Source organism: Vulpes vulpes, chromosome 4 (genome assembly GCF_048418805.1).
Source record: "Vulpes vulpes isolate BD-2025 chromosome 4, VulVul3, whole genome shotgun sequence".
Classification (NCBI taxonomy): domain Eukaryota; kingdom Metazoa; phylum Chordata; class Mammalia; order Carnivora; family Canidae; genus Vulpes; species Vulpes vulpes.
In genome coordinates this window covers 87,959,026-87,966,450 of record NC_132783.1, presented here as the reverse complement: position 1 = coordinate 87,966,450, position 7,425 = coordinate 87,959,026, and positions in this window count along the sequence as shown.

Genomic DNA, 7,425 nt, shown 5'->3' with positions numbered 1-7,425 from the left:
ATGCAAACTAAATATTCCAGTATAGATTACCTCAATAAAGAAAAGCCGCACCCGTGGCTTAGAATATATACACTAATAAAATGGTGATGTCAAATACTATTTAATAAAGCGCTTGCCGTATATTACTGCTAATTATACAGCTCCATGCATTGACAAAAGACTGAAAAGAAAACCATCCAGTTGCTGGCGGTGGTTATCACGAGGTGATGTGATTATAATTCATGTTTTATTATTTTTTTTCTTGTCTCTTTTTACATTTTCCAAGTTCCCGGTGATGAGCTTGCATTGTTTTCTTTTGTAGTGAAGTAGCGGGGGTGGGAAAAAGTTATTTTTAAGAAGAGAAAAAGCAACATTTTATTTTTAAGAAGATATTCTTTTTTGAAACAAATAACAGCACGCAGCCCGGCCCCGGGATCTTGACACCAAGGGGAAGGAGACTTTCCTGAGCTACAGGCCAAGGCACCTGAAAACCCCGGTGGGCTCCAGAGGTCCACACATGCCGGGGCAGGTGGCCTGGCATGTGGCACCTCCGGCCCTGCTCCCCAAGGGGCCAGCCGCTGGGCTTCCAGGCGGGGAGCTGCCTGCAGGACCCAGGAGCAGCCTTGGGGAGCTGGGAGGCAGGGCCCCAATCTCTGTGTGGGCGTCCACCTCCACCTGTCTCCCTCTGCCACCCCCTGTGACTTCCGTTGTCCCTGTGCCTCCCCGTCCTGCTCTCCCTCCGCCTGGTGCCCCATCTCTGCCCCTGCCCCCTCCAACCCTGCCTCTCCCCAGGCAGCCTCTGCCCCCCTACTCTCTGCCCCCTCCTGCAGAGGGCTGCTGCTGAACTTGGCAGGGTGCTGAAGGTTCTGGGCTGGGGCCTGTCGCGGGCCTGGGAGCTGTTACTATTACTAGGAGCTGCTTCTGTCAAAAGAACGTTCTCACATGTCATGAATCAGAAGAGAGTGTCTTTGCTTCCTTCTGGCTCATCTCAACAAATTCCACATATAGTCCCCCGCACTGCTCCCCCCACGCACCCCCCGGGTGCAGGGAGCAGGGCGAGAGGCATCGTGAAAGCCGTCCTAGAACATGTGAAGTCACTGAGGGGACAGAGTGGGGACGCCTGCCCTCATCTGAGTACTGATGAGCAGGGAGGCTTGCCCTCACCCCCTCTTTACCTGCCCCTGCCAAGAGGTCTGCGGGGAGCAATGTGTCCTGAAAACCTCTCCCCTGGAGCCAGGAACAGCAGACTTTGGTCTGGAAGCAGGGACACTGGTCAGGAAGCTGCCGGGGCACAGGGCTCAGAGTGGGAGGGACCTCACTTCTGGGCTCAGCTGCCTCCTCATCCGGGGTAAAAACTCAAAGTCACCTATCCACCCAGGGCCCCCCAGGAACATGTCTACAGCTCCCCTGCTCCCCAACAGCAGCCGGGGTGGAGCTCGGCCACCGTGGTTGGTAAATCAGGAAAGGGAGAAATGCTGCAAAGCAGGGGAGGGGCTGGCTGAGGGAGGGTGGCCCAGGGAGCAGCCCCTTGCGTGGGGAATGATCCCCAGGGCAGCAGGTGTCCTGCGTACCAGCCGGCCCTCAGGGAGCGGCTGCCAGATGGAACGCAGTGCCATATCCCCTTTTGCAAGCCTTTATTTTGCTTTTCCTTCCGCGCACTGCACCCCATCCCAACCTCTCCTCTCGCCCATAAACTTGCTGTGACCCTGGACAAAGAGCTCCTTCTCTTGACCCTTTAGTTCCCCCACCTGTAGGTTAATGGAATGGCTTCCTCATCCCCACTCTGGAGGTTACGCCTGCAGGGGTGAGGGTGCCTCCCTGTCCCCCCTCCACCCCCCTACCTCGCCCTGTGCTGGGCTTCTGCACTTGGTTGAGGAAAATCTGCTGCTGGAGTATCAAACCAGAGGGTTCTTTCGTCGCCGAAGCCTCACCTCACCCTTCTTCTGATGGGCGTCCTCCTGTCTCAACACGGAGTGTCATGGGGACAAAGGACCAAATTCTCTAGACGTTGTTGTCATCTCCTTTCAACTTCCTCACTTCAGCTGTGAAATGGAAGTGGCCTAGTCTAGAGGATTGAGGTAGGACTGAAGTGGAGGGTCTGCCCCAGGGCAGAAGGCCCCTGAACGGTGGCCCATTAGAATTAACAGGTGCTGGGGTCACAGCCCGCTGGGTTTCCCTTCGAACAGTGAGGGTGGTCCTGTGAGGAGCGCACTGGGGCAAGTGGGGACACACGCAGACAGGTGAATCCTGGGGGGGGGTGCTGAGCAGTGAAATGAGATGGGAAAAATCAGCTTATAGATAATTAAGGGGGCACTTTAAACATTGACTTCTCTGAGAATTGAGTGCAATAGCAGGTCCAGGGAAAATCACCCGTTGGATGCACTGAATGAATGAAACAATCCAGGGAATCAGTGAATCCATAAGCAGTACTGGGCATGGGGGCTACATCAAACCAGCGAGGACGCAGGACACATTCTGAGGTGGAAGATGGTCTGGAGGTGGCCCCATGCAATCCCCCTTTCACAGACCACCAAACTGTGGCAACGTGAAATGAACCCTCTGGGCCGGGGGGTGACACACGTAGCAGGTGTCAGCACCAAAATGTGATGCCGGTAGCTGTTCTCCAACCCTCTGTCTTCTGAAGAGAGCATAGTAACAAAACTCATCGCGTTGAGGATTTCCACATTTTTGAATACAAGGACAAACATCTTGGAGACAATCTCATGGCCCAGGGAGTTCATAGCATCCTGGCACGGGATACAGGGTTCTGGAAGTCCCCTCTGGTCACCTAGACTCACAGAATCCATCAACATGGGCTTGAATCCAGATCTATTGGGTGAGTCCAGGCATCTGCCATTAGAAACCGTGTGTGTCTTCGGATGGGTTCTGAAACCTGTCTGAGTCTCCAAGTTCTTATCTGATAAATGGAGACCAATAGTTCATTGAGCTAGTGGGAAGATTAGCTAACGTAATGGGAAGCACCTAGAACAGTCCCTGAGCAGAGCAAGTCCTTCTTTAGCTTTGGCCGCTAGTAGTGATCCTGCTCTGACCTCTCACAACACGGGTCAGCTCCCTAGGTCTCTGCAGGGAGAGATAGGGACAGGCTCCTGAATTCTTAACAAACACCTGTGTCTAGGTGCCTAGACATCTCATGTCTAACACGAATTTAATGTAGGCAGCTCTCTGATAACAGCTGAAAACTCCAGGTCCACACTTAACACTTTGTACGGTTATGTGTGTTGCCTCCCCTACAAGCCAGGTTCCCAGGAGGGCAGGAACCAAGCACATGGCTAAATGGTTCCCACAGTACACGATGCTGCTACATGATATGATCGTCAGTCAGCTGAAAGGTAAAATTCGATTCCAGGAACTAGCACTAATTTCAGGGGCCAGAGTTCTTGAACAAGGTTTTCAGCTTTTAGAATTAAGAAGTACAGGAAGGGGCAGCCCGGGTGGCTCAGCGGTTTAGCGTCGCCTTCAGCCCAGGGCCTGATCCTGGAGACCCGGGATCGAGTCCCACGTCGGGCTCCCTGCGTGGAGCCTGCTTCTCCCTCTGCCTGTGTCTCTGCCTCTCTCTCCCTCTGTGTCTCTTATGAATAAATAAATAAAATATTTTTTTTAAAAAAAAAGTACAGGAAGGCCTGGCCGGCTCAGTCAGAAGGGCATGTGACTCTTGATCTCAGGCTTGTGAATTCAAGCCCCACACTGGGTGTAGAGATCACTTAAATCAACAAAAACTAAAGGAAGAGAAAAGTATATAAAATCCTGAGCTGTTTCCACATCTTCCTCAAACTGGCTCTTATGACATTGTTTCAGTCGATGTGCAATGACTGTTCTCTAGAAAAGCTGCCGCATAATTCATCTTACAAGTTCAGGGCTAGAAAACTGTCATTCCTCGTGACAAATGTATATGCTTCCTTTTTATCCTGTTGTAGCAGATTATTTTTCCGGAGACGATCACAACAGTATCCCTCCTTCTGCGTGCTCTCCTGCAAGGTGACCTTGTCTTCTACCTCACTCAGGAGTGGGAGTCTATCTCTCCAGCTCCTTGTCTGTGAGCAGACCCTCTGGCTGCCTTGATCCAGAGAATCCAGTGGAACTGACGCTGCACCGGTTCTCGGCATGGACCTTGACTTGTCTTATGGTTTCTACTCCTGTCTCTGAGAAACCAGCTGCCATGTAAAAAGTGCAAATATTCTAAGACCATCATGCAGTAAGAAATCCAAGCCCCATGGAGAGGCCCCAGAGGATGAGCTGATGCATGGGGAGAGAAGCCAAGAGCATGTTGCACCAGATGTGAAACTACAGAAGCCATTCTTGGAAATCATTCCTATGGCTCCAGCCGCCCCAGCCAGTACCATGCATACCAGAGATAAACTGCCCAGCCAGACTCTCCCCAAATTCCTAATCCATAAAATCTGGAGTAAATGCAAGTGATTATTTTAAGCTACTAACTTTTGAGGCAGTTCATTAAGCAGCAAGAAGTACTCCAAACACATACTATGAGAATATGTAACTATCATGCTTTCCTTTTTTCCCTTGGCTGCCAGGAAACTCAAGAGCTAGATTTTTTTTTCTAAGTCAAATGTAGCAGCCTTCTTCAACTTATCTCTTCCCTTTCCTTTATGTATATAACATTTTATCATTTAACTCTATGTTAATTAGATTAGATTCGTGTCTTCTATTATAAAGCTTTCCCACATTCTTTTGATAGAGAAAGATGGGGATGCTGGGAATCTTTTTCATTCCTCTACCCTTTTGGTACAACTAAAACTTCCCAGGTGTCAAAGTTCTGTTTAACTTCCAGAGCTGGCCCTGCTGTTGCTCTGTTGGCGACATTTTCACTCCCATGATTCTATCTATGTCTGGCTCCTATTCTTCTCTGGTCCTGGTTTATGAGTACCTCTCACTCTCAACACTCACTCAACCCATTTTCAATTTTTATCTTTACGAGTGGTCTCTCAAAGACCAAACTGCTTGAAATACCTAAGGAAATGGATTTCTAGTGGAGCACGTTCAAGTTGAATGTCAAAGAGATATTTTTGGTCAAGGTCATGGTTGTGGGATAAATAACACCTGAGGATAGTCTCATAGGCAGATAAATCTCTGCGTGTCCTTGGCAAAATCCCTGAAGCAGAGCTGATGATAATTCTCAGGTACCAGGTAGTCAGCATGGCCGGATACCAGACAGGTCCACAATCCCTTGAGTGACATCTTTGGAGCCACACGTATTTTGGAAATCAAACCATTCTAGACTTTTGAAAGGTAATATGGTACATACAGCTCACGTGGTTCATGTGACCTAGGACTCCTTGTAGATACTGGGGCATTACCCTATAATTGGACACATGAATAGCAAACACACGCGGCAAAACACACATCTAGTCACAATCTCAGCTCCGAATCACGTTGTGTAAGTTCAAGTTGGATTTTTTTTCTTTTTTTCCTTTTTTTTTTCCAAGATGGATTTTGTTGCCAAGTGAGTTCAACTAAGATCAGATTTTACAGCCAAATGAGTTATGAGAAAGACTTGCAGTTTTCAGAACTTCCTAATTTTGGAGTCATGGCTGGGGTTTGTTATTCCATACTAAATATCTCGCTTGTACTTATCTCACCATCTTGTAAAATGGCCAAGCCATTAATACTACCATTATCCCCCGTGTACAGATGAGAAAACAGAGGCTCAGAGACCTTAAGTCCCTTGGCAGAGGTCATGTGGCTCATCAGTGGTAAAAGTGAGTTGAAGCCCACATGTGTCTGACTTCCAAATCTGGATATCTTATCATCAACCTATCCTATCTCCCCCTCCTCTACTCTGTGCCCTGGATCACGTGGGGGAAAAAAAAAACTTTCAACACAGCTCCCTGGGAAGCTACTTGGTTAGGCTGAGGGGTTGCTTGGGAAAAAGAAGGGAGGGAGGGAGAGAAGTCTTTTTTTAACAGTAAATAGAATAGAGCCTTTCCTCTCCAACGTTGGGCTTTGAGAGGTGAGCTAAGCAATCTGACCCAAAGTGGCTTAGAAAAATGGAGAGCCTTTCCAGAAATGCCCCAATTCTTTTCATCCGATTATTTTTGCATGTGGATATTGGGCTTTAATCCCACTGCTGCCACCACACATAAAGAAACAGATATTTTTAAACAGCCTTTGCCTAAAAATAAATAAATAAATAAATAAATAAATAAATAAATAAATAAATAAATAAATAAAATAGAGTCCTCAGCTTTTTTCAGAGCATGATGCTTAGGAAGAGCCCTGGGTTTAAGGTCCATAAGGACGTGGCTTCCAATCTCAGTTGCATTATTTGCTGGCTGTAAAAATTGAGAATGTCTTGTCCTCTCTAAAGGGTCCGTCTAGAGAAATCCCTTCTTTGCCTCTACTTCTTGGTCCAGATGAAAGGCTGGGCTTGGGGTCAGCCTTCTAGGCCCTCAGACAGCTCACATGCAAGAAAGGATGTGCACACCAGCTGAGGGAGCAGAGCACTCACACTTTCCCATGGTCGTTCATTCAGAGTGATCTTCTCATGGAAGTCCTCTCTCTGCACCTCTTACAGCAGGTCCCACAGTCATGGGACAAGTCTCGCCTTCTTGTCTGCTGTCACGCCTCTTCAGCGCTGACTGTGGGCACCTGTGCGCTTCAGCCTATCAAGCAATCCGTCCTAATGAGCTTTTCCTCTCCAGACTTTATGCTGAAACCAGAGAAGCCTCCATTCTTCCTTCCATTGACGTTGAACCAACGTTGGTTGTTCGTCATGCACCAGACACCATCCTTAACACAGGAAATTCATTTCTTCATTCACCCAAAGGACATTTACTGAGCATCTGCTGTGTGCCAGGCAATGTGCTGGGCACCCCCAATAGAGCTGTCAATGACACAGAGAACAGTCCGCTTCCTCATGGAGCTTAGATGGTAAGTAAGTCAGGCGTGGTCTCAGACAACCCAGAGTTCTCTGTTTTGTAGGGAAACTCTTCAAATTGCGTGTCATGTCCAGTATAACTGATGTAGCACAGAACTCTCCAGAAATGTCTGCACTCAGCCCGAGCATGGGGACATGATATAGACGCTATATGTTTCTGGAGGGGAGGCGATATAGACCGCTAAATCCAAAAGATGGCGACAGTCAAGAGCAGAGGGGAGTGCTTTGAGCAGAAGCAATGTGCCCAAATAGAAGAAAGGATGTGTTTCCATATGTGGACGGAAATGAAGCTACGGGGAACCAAGTGGAGCCCTCTGGGGTCGGGCCAGAGGATCTGAGGTAGAGATCAACGGAGATGTGACTGGAGAGTTACGAGGAGCACGCCCAGCACGGCTTTTTCTGGTCCGCAGTGGAGAACTCAGAGCAGGCTCCAAGCAGACGCATGAGAGAAAGAAGCCGAGTTGTCTGTTATGGTTACAAGGCTTCACTAATGACACATGTGGAAAATGACCTCACGCCCGTGTGCAATGGGC